At 41.7% G+C, this 13,784-nt stretch overlaps 1 long non-coding RNA gene across 3 annotated transcripts; it reads right to left on the reverse strand.

Moving 5' to 3' along the window:
* Positions 1–2,843: 2,843 nt before the first annotated feature.
* LOC122009134 lies at positions 2,844–5,030 on the reverse strand. Of its 3 annotated transcripts, none has more exons than XR_006119473.1 (5): positions 4,255–5,030; positions 3,770–4,138; positions 3,597–3,666; positions 3,292–3,391; positions 2,844–3,126 (listed from the first exon to the last, which is right to left on the reverse strand). It is a non-coding gene; the product is annotated as an uncharacterized LOC122009134 (long non-coding RNA). The 3 variants fall into 3 exon arrangements; XR_006119472.1 differs by having other exon boundaries at positions 3,770–3,909; positions 4,002–5,030; XR_006119471.1 differs by having other exon boundaries at positions 3,770–5,030.
* Positions 5,031–13,784: the final 8,754 nt, after the last annotated feature.

The raw sequence follows: 13,784 nt of genomic DNA on the forward strand, positions 1-13,784 counted from the left end.
CAAATTATATATTATACAATTTAGCTAACAGATAAGCAATAAGTGGCTAAACCCAAAGATCCAAACCCTCAGGAAAAACCCTATTCAAACCGATCATTAATTATCCTCAATTAATGATTAACTTCCACAACTCTTATCCATGAACCCTTAATTACAATCTATTCAATTCTGCCAACAAGAAACCGTACGAATCCAACCCATCACTACTAATCACAATATTAATATAATATTCCCAATGCTATTATGTATTCCTCTAGATCAATCAATCACAAACGAACCAAACCTCAACCGAAAATAAAATCGAATCTCATCCCTAATCCATCTAACAACGTCATCCACTAATCAACGCTAATCAAATCTTATATAAATACAAATCAATTTGAGAACTCATCGAGGTATAAAGTTTCAACTAATACTTCACAACCGAAGGAAACCACTGTCAATAAAATAACATCTCTGTCCCTCCTAATCAGACATACAAAAATAAATCAAATCAATTGCCAACCATCCTACCCATTTGATAACCCAACTAACACACTAATTCATCACCAATAAATCTCCCATCCATAAAGAATCATAACCACACTAGATAAAGCATTCCAACTCATATTAGGTTAGGCTAATTTTCATCAATTTCAACTCACCTGAACCTTAGATGTTTCCTGATTGATTCATTGGACCTTGTTGCCCGAAGGGATAGCCTGATGGAGCCCTGATCTCCAGTGGTGGTAGCTCTTCGGTGATGGTAGAAGGCTTGGCAGTAATCGGCGGCTTGACAACCGAGAGGAGCTCGCTAGGGTTGGTTGTTCGCAAGGGCCACTGATCCAGATGGCGGCTTCAGGCGGAGATGCTCGGAGAAGGCTCAATGCTAGGGCACGCGTGGCGACAAGCTTCTGGTGTCCACAAGAAAAAGGAAGAAGGAGCTCGACCGGCGGTGGCTCGAGTGTCGCCGGCGCTGGATTAAGAAGGGGAGGGGTCAGCGTGAGCTCGGGGAAGAGGAAGAGAAGTTCGGCTGTCAACGCTCAGGCGTTGATCGGTGTCGAGAAGAACGAGGAGGAAGAGGAAGGAGATGCGGCGGCGACGCGAGCAGGGTTCGGCGCGGGTGAAGAAGGGGGATTGAGGTTAGGGCACAAGAGCAAAATAAGAATAGGAGAAAGCAAAGTTAGGTTTTTATATTCCAACTTAGGTTAATTAATTATAATCAACTCCCACTTAAGGGATATTCCAAACAGGTTTTTCTCGTGCCCATAAATGTATCCTCTCTAAATACATCATACGAACTTCGATTAAATCCCAGAAAGTTTCTAAAAATTCCTAAAAATTCTAATAAGATTATTTGTCAAATAACTCTATTTTTAATTATTATTTTGTTGTCGTATTTTACATTTTAAGTAGCAATCAATGCATGCCCATTCGACACTTTAGAATTCTTTTTTCCTTTACCATGTATACCGAGCCGAACAATTCAAGAGTGATGAGATGTGAGAATTAAGTTCACTTACAACACTGCCGAGCGCCTAATGAGTATTTGGCACTTAAGTGCAAGAGTTTACTTTGCTTATAACACAGCCGAGTGGCTTTTGAGTCTAGGGCAAGCCCGACCTGAACCTCGTGGCTAATAATCTTGAGGCGCAAGAGCGTACTCACTTATGACTCGCCCAATCCAATCAAAAGTCTTTGACACTTAGGTATGAAGGCATGCTCGCTTTTAGCACGACTGAGTGACTCATGATTCTGGGACACGCCTGGTTTGAACCCCATGGCTAATAATCTTGAGACGCGAGAACGTGCTCGCTTATAACACGACCGAGTGGCTCGTGAGTCTTTGACACGCCTGGTTTGAACCCCGTGGCAAATATTTTGGAGGCGTAAGAGTATGCTTGCTTATAACTCACCCAATCGGGTTGAGAGTCTTTGACACTTAGGTGAGAGGGCATTCTTGCTTATAACACAGCCAAATAGCTCGTGAGTCTGGGACACACTCGTTCTGAACCCTGTAGCTAATAATCTTGAGGTATGAGAGCATGCTCACTTATAACTTGTCATAGTGAGTTGTGAGTCTTTGACACTTGGCGCGAGGGCTTCGCTCGCTTATAACACGGTTGAATGACTCGTGAGTCTTTGACACTTGGCGCGAGAGATTCGCTGGCTTATAACACGGTTGAACGACTCGTGAGTCTGGGACACTTAGGAAATCTTTGTTTAAATCTTCCTGCATTCATAGAATAAATGGTTTTACAATTTATATCAATTCTACCACGCACTTACTATCCTGCCTGATAGGGTTGCAAATGATTTGCGCTCCATGGCAGGTCGAGCTTTCTTTCATCTTCGTTTTGCAGATAGTATCTACAAGAAAACATGGCTTCAGAGACGAAAAAATCTGTCTCTGAAAGCTAATTTTCTATCTCTAAAGAAGATTTGAGACGAAATATTCCGTCTCTAAAATCCGTTATTGAAAGCCCCGTTGCTAATTTCAGAGACGGAAATATTCTGTCTCTAATTTAAAAACAGATTAGAAACCAGTTTATAAATCTGTTTTTAAATTGACCAAATTAATTTAGTTTCAAATACAAATTCCGTCTCTAAATTTTGTTTTAAATCCGTCATTAATCTGTCTTAAATAACATATCAAATATAATTTTAATCTGTTTATAAATCAATAGCTAATTTTTTTATTATATTATATTTATATATTCTTATTTACATATTACCTTTACAAGAAACACTCACACATTTCAAATAAATTAAAAATATTTAAAATAACTAATTTCTAATCCAAAAGTATAATACAATTAATATTGAGATAATAAATATTCACATCATCTAAATAAATTTCACCATAATCAAATTGTAAGATACTGATAAATTTTTAAATCCAAGTACAATAATTTAATATGTATTTCATCTATCACAACGCTCATGGGGACCAAATCTTCTGGATATGAATGATTATATTCTTCAACTCTTGAATCATCTTACGAACCATCTTCTTGAGTTTTTCTTCAATTTTCCTACCTTCCTCGATAAACTTTTCTTTACGAATACCAATTTGTTGTCAATAAATTGGGTACCTTGCTTTCTTTTATGCATTCATTCAAAAACTTCTCGTCCCAAATCTTTTTTCTACAAAGATAAAATAGTGATTCCTTCAACACCAAAGAAACAATATGACATGGAATGAAATAATGAATCATGTAGAGTAGTATCACCGTAAACAACATATTTTTCAAGTACAAATATTCCTGAAAGGCCTTAGAAATGAATTGATATAGATATGAATAACTGTACCTCCATAATGTTGGGATTATTCCATGGCCCTTTGTTAAACTTCAAACATCCACCTTTACTAGAGCAAGTGCATAAGTCACTCAAGAAATCTGGAAGTTGGCTGAAATTTGAAGAGCATGTAATTTAATCAGCAAAAGAACAAATATTAGTAGCATCATGAAGAGAAAGATATGATCGTATAAAGAGTTGATAAGTTCAAGCAATGCACTCTAGAACTTTGTTCCCGATACCTTCGTGATATAGTAATCAAAATATATTGCAATAAATACCAGAAAATGAGACACTTTCAATATTCGAAAACTTACATGTATCTTTGAAGTTGTTTTTGGGTCAAGAAAATCTTTAATGGTGTTCCAAAGGAGCCTAAAGCCAATACTAACATTGACAATGAACATCTCATTAAAAAGTCCGCACTTTAACAAGCAAAATATTGAAGAGAGGAATAACAAAGATGATGAAAATGGATAAAGTCCAATACCTCAGGATAGTAGTCTCCATCAAATTTCTGCATTTTGAGCAAAATAACTCTAGCTATCTTGATGAAACTCTTTAAACCCTAACTCAGTGGAATGCAACTTGAAAGATCAGTATCGTGGCTTGTTCGAGGGCACACAATTGCTGTCAAATCATGGTTAATTCCAAAGGAAGATATTGAAGCAACAACTAGAGCTGCACATGAAGATTCAAAATAAGAGCCAAAGAGGTCTGACCCCATTCCAGCAATGTCATCGACATTGTCGGCAATAACAGCTGGGTTCCTTGGATCATCCTCGGGAATGTTCCTCTCGACCTTCCCAACCAGATCAACCCCAACATTAGCAGCTTTGGTATAGATACCACACCAACCCTACCAAAGAGAGCCATGGAAGACCCACCAAGGCCATAGCCAGTGTTAGCCTCAAAAAGGCCTTCCCAGTCATCACCATAATACAATTTGAATAAGTTAATAGAAATAAAGAGAACCAAAAGTCCATTAGCAGCTAGCAAAAAGCCCATGACAGCGACTGATCGGAATGCAGTGATGAAAGCCTTCCTGACACCCTTTCTTGCCTCAAGAGTTGTCCTGGCATTAGTATATGTCGCAATCTTCATGCCAAGGAATCGAGATACCACAGAGGTGATACCTCCAAGAAAGACAATGTGCTAAATATGGCATTGGCAAGGGATGGCTTGCAAGTCTTGTCCTTGCTGTAAGTGCAGGGTTGGCTCTTTGTGCTGAAGCCTTCGACGGAGCCAAGGAAGAGGAAGATCAGTATGGCAAAAATAGCCATAAAGATTCCAACATACTGGTATTCAGTGAAAAGGAAAGAAGTAGCTCCTTTTGAAATGTCTCTCTGGATCTCAGCACACTTGACGACCACATTGTGATCATTGAGCCCCTCCTCCTCGTCGATCAAGTATTCGGAGTACCCATTCTTGCCGGTGCCCTCCGCGTCAGCCTCCGCCGGCGATAATCGCACCTTGGAGATCAGGACCCACTGTAGGAGCGCGAACGTGATCCCGACGACGACCGCCACAGATTAGGACATTGGTGAAAAGATCCGAAAGGATCGCCTCCCCCATCGTCGGATCTGTCGCACCACCGTCCAATACGCTCGTGACCTCGTAACTTCCCTGCGAGGCAGTGGCGGGCACGACGAGATCGCGCCTCTACTGCCCTGTCGACAGATTGGGGTTTTGCGCTGCAGGGTCTAACAAGTAACGCTGTGTGGATGCGGCGGGTGTCAAACGAGGAAGAGAAGATTAGGGATTGAGAAAACAAATTTTATTTTATTAAAATAAAATAAATTTATAATTATGTAATAAAATCCTTTCTAATTTATATAAATTAAAAATGAAATTTTATTCGTTAAAATTTTTTTAAAACAGATTTGTTGGACAAATATAATTTCTTATCAGATTTCATTTTTAATCCGTTTTTATTTTTGTTTATAAAATTATATTTATAAATTTGTTTCTAATTCATTTTAAATTCTGTCTCAATTTTTTATTTGTATATTACATTTTATTTATGTGAAACGGAATGATAATTCTGTTGCAAATCCGTCTCTGATTTACTAAAATCTAAAACAGATTTCAATTCCATTTTAAAAATCCATCTCTGAAGCCCTATTTTCTTGTAGTGATAACCTCGAGCTAAGCTTTTGTATCACCTTGTAGGGTTCCTCCATGGCGCTTCTAGCTTGGTCTCATCGTCAATCAACTTTACTCTTTTCTAGACGAAATTCTTAACCTAGAATGATCTGGGGATAACTCATTTGTTATAATTTTGCTTCATCCTCTACCGATACGCCATCAGTCGAATAACAACTTTATCTCTTATTTCATCTACCAGATCTAACTCTATAAGTCGCTAATCGGGATTATCTTCATCGTACAACTATCCCCGATCGAACTCTATGCCAACCTTGACTGGCACCACTGTTTCTCCTCCGTACACCAAGTGGAATGAAGTAATGCTAGTGGCTTCTTGAGGAGTCATGTCATAAGACTATAGTACACTCGGCAACTCGTGCACCCAGCTTCCTCCTATATGGTCTAACCGAGCCTTGAGCACTCTCAGAATTTTTCTGTTGGTGATTTCTGCCTAGCCATTACTTTGGGGGTAAGCCACTGAAGTGAAAGTTTGTGTAATACCATAACTGACACACCACTCTTCGAGCCTCTGTCCCTAAAACTGTCTTCCATTGTCAAAGACTAGTTTATAAGGGACGTTAAATCGACACATGATATTTTGCCATAAAAACGTAATAACCATTTGCTTGGTTATCTTGACGAGAGGTTCGATTTCTACCCATTTGGAAAAATAGTCCACCACTATAAGCAGAAATCTTCTCTGGTCGGCTGCCATGGGGAAATGTCCTACAATGTTCATGCCCTACTAGTCGAATGAACATGACACGATGGATACTTTCAATTCTTCAGTCAGTTGGTGCAGTATATTCTGGTACTTTTGATAAGAGAAGTAGGTGGACACAGTCCGTGTGGCATTTGCTTACAAGGTAGGCCAGAAGTATCCCACTAGTAGGATTTTTCTTGCCAAAGAACAACCGCCCAGATGACTGCCACAGGAGTCTTGGTGAACTTCTTATAAGATGTACTAGATATCTTCCTCCCCGACGCACTTGAGTAGTGGCATCAAGAAGGCCCTTTTGTAGAGGTGATATCCAATTAGTGTGAACCGCTCAGCCTTCTTCTTGATTAAATGAACCTGCTCTCGGTTGGCTTGCGTATTGCCCGACCAGAGGAACTCAATCAAAGGTGTCCTTCAGTCATTCGAAGTCCCTCCTTTAGTCAGCCTCTTGATATGAGCAACCCGTAATACCTGATCGATTGGCCTATCCAATACTATGGGGGTTAAGGAACTTACTAATTTTGCCAGCTCGTCCTCATACTGATTCTCTGCTTGGGGGATTTTTAGAAAATTACTTCTTGAAATCCGACCTTCAACTTTTTAAATGCCTCAGTATATAACCTTAGCCCGACATTGTTTATTTCAAAAGTCTCCGACAATTGCTATGTTGCCAATTGAGAGTCTAAATTGATAAGGACTGGAGTGGCTCCTATGTGCCGAGTTGCTTGCAACCCGACGATCAACACTTCATACTTTGCCTCGTTGTTCATTGCCCTATAGTCCAACTAAATGGATAGCTACATTCTAACTACACATGGTGATATCAGAAGTATGCCCATGCCATTGTCCTGTCTGGTGGACGATCCATCCACATGGATTTTCCATGTTGCCTCCAGCTCGACATTTTGGACCTCTGTTACAAAATAGGCCAAGGCTTGCACCTTGATTGTTGATCTGGGCTGGTACTATATGTCAAATTCGCTCAGCTCTGTGGTCCACTTGATGAGTCGACCGGATACTTCAGGGTTGAGGAGAACCCGTCCTAGAGTGTTTCAGTGTGACAATAAGTATGGACGTAATTTTTGAGTGGTGAGGACCAGCTCGTAGCCAGCTTTTCGAGACAGATGTAGTGACATTCGACATCTTTCAATATATAGCTCAAAAAGTACATCGGCTATTGTTCAGTGCCATTATGTCGCACCAACGCTGAGCCGATTGCCTGCTTTGTGGATAACAAATATATCTAGAGCGGCTCGCTGACAATGGACTTTGCCAATACATGTAAGGATTTTGAGCTCCTCCAGTGCTTTATCGCACTCGACGCCCCATTGAAATTTTGTAACTTGGCGTAGAACCTTGAAGAACGAGTGTCTCTGATCAGATGATTTGGAGATAAACCTTGATAATGTTATGATCCGCCCGGTCAGCCGTTGAGCCTCCTTGAGGTTGCGGGGAGGGGGCATGTCTTGGAGCACCTTCACTTTGCTTAGATTCGCCTCGATCCCCCGCTCAGTCACGATGTAACCAAGGAAGCGTCCTCTCCTTGCCCCTAACAGGTACTTGTTTGGATTAAGCTTGATTCCATACCTCCTCAGCGTTCAACAGGTCTCCTCGATATCTACATAGAGATCAGTGGCTTGGGGGGATTTTATCAAAATATCATCGACGTATACCTCCATGTTCCGGGCGATCTACCCTCAGAACACCTTATTCATCAACTTCTGGTAGGTGGCTCCTATGTTTTTTAAGCCGAATGACATCACATTGTAATAGAAGGTCCTGTCGGCCGTGATAAAACTGACCTTCTCCTGATTTTCTCTGGCGAGTGGGACTTGGTGGTAGCCATGATATTCATCCAACATGCAGATCAGTTCGCAACTTACTATCAAGTCCACCATCTGATTAATACATGACAGCAGGTAATAATCCTTTGGGCAAACCTTGTTCAAGTCTTGAAAGTAAATGCAGACCCACCATTTATTGTCTGGCTTGGACATTAACACCACATTAGCCGACCATCTTAGAAATTGTACTTCGCGTATGTGGTCAACCTCCAACATCTTTTCTACTTTCGCTCAGATTATTTGATTTTGCTCCGAGCTGAAGTATCTTTTCTTTTGTTTCACCGGCCTTGCGTCCGGCGGGACATGCAGCTCATGCTGTGAGTTGATCAGTGAGATGCCCGGGAGCTCATGCGTCGCCCATGATAACACATAGTGATTCTACCTTAGACAGGCAATGAGCTCTTTCTTCGGCTCCGCACCCAAGTCGGCTACAATGAAAGTTGTGGCTTCGGACCGACTGGGGTGCACCTGGACTTATTTTTCTCATCATAGACCAGGATAGAAGGTTCTTCTAGAATTACGTTTACCTTGAGCCATGGAGCCTTCCGCATGACCCGTGACTCGGCTTTTACTATCTCGACATAGCACTGCCGAGTAGCCAATTGGTCGACCTTGACTTCTTTGACCAAGTTATCCAAAGGGAACTTTATTTTCTGGCTGAATGTGGACACGACCTTTCAAAACTCGTTCAACGTTGGTTGGCCCAAAATAACATTGTAGGCAAACGGAGCATCCACCATGATAAAGTTTGTCGTCCTCGTCCTTTTGAGCGGCTCGATATGGCCAGCCAAACCTGGCCGATCGACAATACTTAGTTGTCCGTGAAGCCATATAAGGGAGTCGTCATAGGCTGCCGCTCATTTCCATCAATTGTAGTTGATCGAAAACTTTCTTGAAAATGATATGTACTGAACTGTCTGTATCTACAAAATTACGGTGAATATTGTAATTAGTGATTACTGGTTTGATGATCAGGGCGTCGTCGTGCGGGACCTCTACTCCCTCCAAGTCTTGAGGATCAAAATTGATCTTTGGTCCTTCTGCCGCTACCTTGTTGCATCCAACGATGTTAATTTCTAACCACCGAGCGTGTGATTTCCGAGCCCGGCTAGAGTTACCGCTGGTCTGTCCTCCTACAATCATCCCAATGTCGCCTCGAGCGACATTGTTATAGTTTTCTTCCTCACGAGCCGACGGACGTGTTGGGGATCTTGTATGACCGGTTAGAAGGGGGGTTGGATAGACGTCGCCCCCAATAATTTGCTTCCTATATATTTGTTAGTTACACAGTGAAAATCTAATACTAAATACAAATATGAAAGCTCAACTAAAGACAAGAAGAGAAATGCAAACCAATACACATCAATGTAACGTGGTTCGAAGATAACTTGCTCCTACTCCACGGCTATTTGTAAGGTGGATGATCTCTCAATCAGTCGGTGGATTAGTCCCTAGCAAACTCCGACTAGCTCAAGCCTCCTTGTGGATGGAGAAACCTCACCACAACACTCACCAAGACTTCTTGGATTACAAGAAACTCTTTGAGCACTTATTGACTACCAATTAGAGTTAACCACCACTAATTTCGCCAGCTTTAACCAACACCAATGCCTTGGTTATATAGGCCACGGTTTGAAAAACTCTGCCTACCAGTCGACTACCAAAACCATCAGTCCATTGGCCCTCTGTGAATATTCGATCGTTACAACCCAACGGTGGGATACCAGTCGACTGGTGAAAGTACCAGTCGACTGCTCCACACTAGCCGAGCGAACAGAAGCATTCTGTTCTCTCCCAGTTGATTGATTAGTCGACTATACCAATCGACTGTTATTTTCATCAGTTGACCAGTACCCCAAGTACAGTCTCTCAACACTCGGACCCTCACCCTTACGACTCATTTGACTCTTAGTTGAAACTTTGACCTCTTGCCTTCAAGTCTACTTCTTTTGGCTCTTGTCCCTTAGATGCATTCAAGCCCGTGACTCGTCCCTAATGTCATCATTCGCGTATACCTCAAAGTTACTTTCCTCAGCCCTTGTCCTTGTTGCCTTGTCCACGGTTCCTCGGATGCTCCATCCTTCACCGGACCTGAAGCCATCAAACTGAGTCATGTGTGTATCCTGCAAACCTGCATACTCATATACGCATATCAAATACAAGGGTGAACCTAACTTATAAACCCTTTGCTTAAACACCAAAATACATGATCACATGGACCATTGGGATTACTCTAACAGGGCGTTCCCATTTGGCAAACATTCGGGCAGGCCTTTGATAGTCTCCATGCCGATGCGATTGTCGGTGCTTTTCAGTCATCGACCTCCTTTCTTCGCATTGGCATTCCACTCGTTGGTGATGGTGTCTATCAGGCGAGGGGGATTGGTGGCGGAATCTCGATGAAATCTCTCGGTGGGGCTTCGACTTTGAAACTGTAGTAGTCTCTGTATTGTGCGCTGTTGTCCGATGATACTAGCAGAAGAGTGAGGTCCACGGTCGAGGCTGGGTGGGCCTCCCCCGCTCGGCCTCCCACATGTTGGACGACATGGGCTCGGGGCTCATGGTGCTGCAACACTGTTCCCGCTCGGGGCCCCTTTGGTGGTTGATGTGTATGGGCCGATCGGCCATCCATGACACCAGCTGGCCCGAGGTTCACTTCCTTCCTCTGAGTCACCTAGGTTTCTTCAACATTGATGTACTCGGTATCTCGCCCCAGCAGGTGATCGAAGACTCTAGGAGGATTCAGGATGAGTGACCGAAACTCGCCCTCTACAAGTCCTTAGGAGAAGGAACTTATCAAGATCTCCGGTGTGGCTAATGGAACTTCCATGACCACTTGCTTAAATCTTTTGATATAGACCCTCAATGCTTCCTTGGTCCATTGCTTGACCGCAAATTGGTTGACATTTGTCTTCTGATGACAGCGACTGCTGGCAAAGTATTGTAAGAACTCTGATTGGAAATCTTTGAAGCTACAGATAGATCCGATTGGCAACCTCTTGAACTACCTCTAAGCTGACCTAGAGAGTGTGGTGAGGAACACCTGACATGTAACCCCATCGGTATATTGGTGGAGCGTGACAACATTATCAAATTTGATTAAATGATCTTCGAGGTCGGTTGCCCCCGTGTATTCCCTGATTGTCAAAGTTATATAATGGCGTGGTAGCTGGTCGTCGAGGATCTCCTGGGAGAACTGTCGGTTAATAGGCTCGAGAGAGGTATCGAGCCGAGGTGCTTTACCCTTTCGCTCCGCGGTAAGGGATGGCGCATTTGGTGTGTCTCGGGAGACACCGGTTGACTTGTTACTTTGCTTCTGACCGACTTTATCTTCCGCTTCGGCTCTAGGTTTAGGGTGTTGACCTGTTCTTGACGCGGTGGGGTTGTCCACTTGGCCGCTAACCGCTATCTATTGCTGCTCCATCATCTTCGTCGCTCGGGTTTGTATCAATAACTCCAAGTCCTTTTGCGTTAGTGTTACTATAGTAGGTCGTCCAGTGTCCTCCATCTTCACTAGGGGTGCAAACGAATCGAATCGAACTGAATATGTTGAAAAATTTAAGGCTCAAAATAGGTATATTCTTGTTCGAGCTTGGTTTAAATTAGGGCTCGAGTTCGGTTCGAATTAGGGCTCGAGTTCGAGTTCGGCTCGAAAGATTCAAACATATTCGCGAACTATTCGAATTATTGCTCGAAAATAGGTGCTCAAAAGGCTTGAAATTTATTTATTTAATATATATTTAACTTATATTAATAAAATATTAAGGCTCGCAAACTATCGAACAATATAATTTGGGCTCGAGTTCGGCTCGAAAAAAAGTTTGAACATGTTCGAGTTCGGCTTGAATTCAATAAATTCGAATACAAATCGAATATTTTTCGAGTCGGCTCAAAAAGCTCGCAAGCCGGCTCGATTTGTTTGCAGCCCTAATATTCACCTTTGGATTTAGGTAAAACTTCCCACATACGACCGTAAATGTGATCCTGTCTGAAAACGGAGATGACGACAAACTAGGGATGTGGTTGGAAAGTTGACGAAATGAAGACTCCACGCAAGCCTGCAACACAAAGTCGTTAGTGTCGGGCCGGGAAGGGCTCCCGCCGATGGCCCTCCGACTCTCAAGTCAGTTCCGGCGAGTAGAAAAAATGGAGAAATGTAGTAAGAGCATGTAGAAAATGAAGTTGCGTATACCTTTGTCTGTAGATGGGAACTCCCTTTTATAGGGTCGCTGTAGTACTCATGCACACATCTCAAGGCGTAAACACATTTTTCTAAGGGTCCTAGGAAAAGACAAGTCCAAAAGTATCCCTGACATCATTTCTTAGGCAGCCATGCAACTCTCTGATGTTACAGCCTGGAAGCTTCTAAAGTACGATTTGCCTACTGTATATGCTCTGCTGTCAGCGGCGTAAACTCCCAAAAGGATATGATAAGATAGTCAGCACGGTCATATGTGACCGACCAACCACTTCTCGACCGGATAGTCCTCCTCCGGGTGTACTGCCTTGAGCTATTGTCCCACTTTCTGTTCGACTGTGTTGTTGTTGGAGGGCTACTCTTCGTCCGACCGATCATGTCTTCCTTTCGAGGGCATCAGTCCAGTAGAATTGCTGCTCGGCTATGGGCCCCTAATCGTGGACTTTTCCCAAGCAATTGTTCAGACACGATTTGGACCGATCGGATGGTCATACCTGACCGGCCAAATGACGTGTTGCTTGGCTCAACTAATTTGTTTCCCAAGCCTAAGCCTTTAATTACTCGACTTTGACCTTTACATTCACTATTTTTTTTTTACTTCAACTCACTGATGGAGCCCTCTTTTTTTATATCGAAAAATTACAGCTTTTATAGTTGTCATAGAGTAAATATTTAGTTTTAAAGATAATATATGGGATGAAAGATGATGTAATTCGTTTCCTAACTCTGTAGATGCATTATTAGAAATTGTCCATTCGGATGAGTCTGCTCATAAGATGTTGTCATCAATGAAGTCTGGGGTTCGAATATTAGTAAAGTCAAGGTAAATGCCTCCCTTATGTGTTAGTCATTATTCCAAAGGCTAGTAACCGCCCGTGATTTACCTCCTCCGTGTTGACTCTGAGATGAATTGATGAAAATACTGAGACGAACATATTCACCTTTTACCATCAACTATTTTTTTTTTTACTTCAACTCACTGATGGAGCCCTCTTTTATCATCGCATTCCTTTTTTATTATATCGAAAAATTACAGCTTTTACCGTTGTCGTAGAGTAAATATTTAGTTTTAAAGATAATATATGGGATGAAAGATGATGTAATTCGTTTCCTAACTCTGTAGATGCATTATTAAAAAATTATATAACGAATATAACTTTCAAACGCGTGATGGAAGTGATTGTTACCTAAAGAACTAATATTATAGCAATGGGAAATGAAAGATGATTTTATTTATTTATTTTTTTTAATGTAAATATTTAGTTCGTTGAATAAACTAATCCTAAAGTCGCCCATTTAAATTAAGTCCGTCAGATCTATCTAAATTCGACGGATTAATCCATTTAGATTAAATTCGCCAGATTTATTTAAATTCGATAGATTAAATAATTTGTGTTAAAATTTTATTATCCCATTTTAAAGTAAGTCCAAATAAGCCAACCCGTTTAGGCCCATGATCTGTGTGGTTAGCCCATGGCAGACTCGGATTGGTCTGCAAATTGATTTTTTTTTTCAAAATTTAAAATAAAAATAAAAACCTTGATAAGTTTATGGACTTGACCCGCCTAAACAGCAACTTAAATTTAAAAATTTTATT

Source organism: Zingiber officinale, chromosome 8A (assembly GCF_018446385.1).
Source record: "Zingiber officinale cultivar Zhangliang chromosome 8A, Zo_v1.1, whole genome shotgun sequence".
Classification (NCBI taxonomy): Eukaryota; Viridiplantae; Streptophyta; class Magnoliopsida; order Zingiberales; family Zingiberaceae; genus Zingiber; species Zingiber officinale.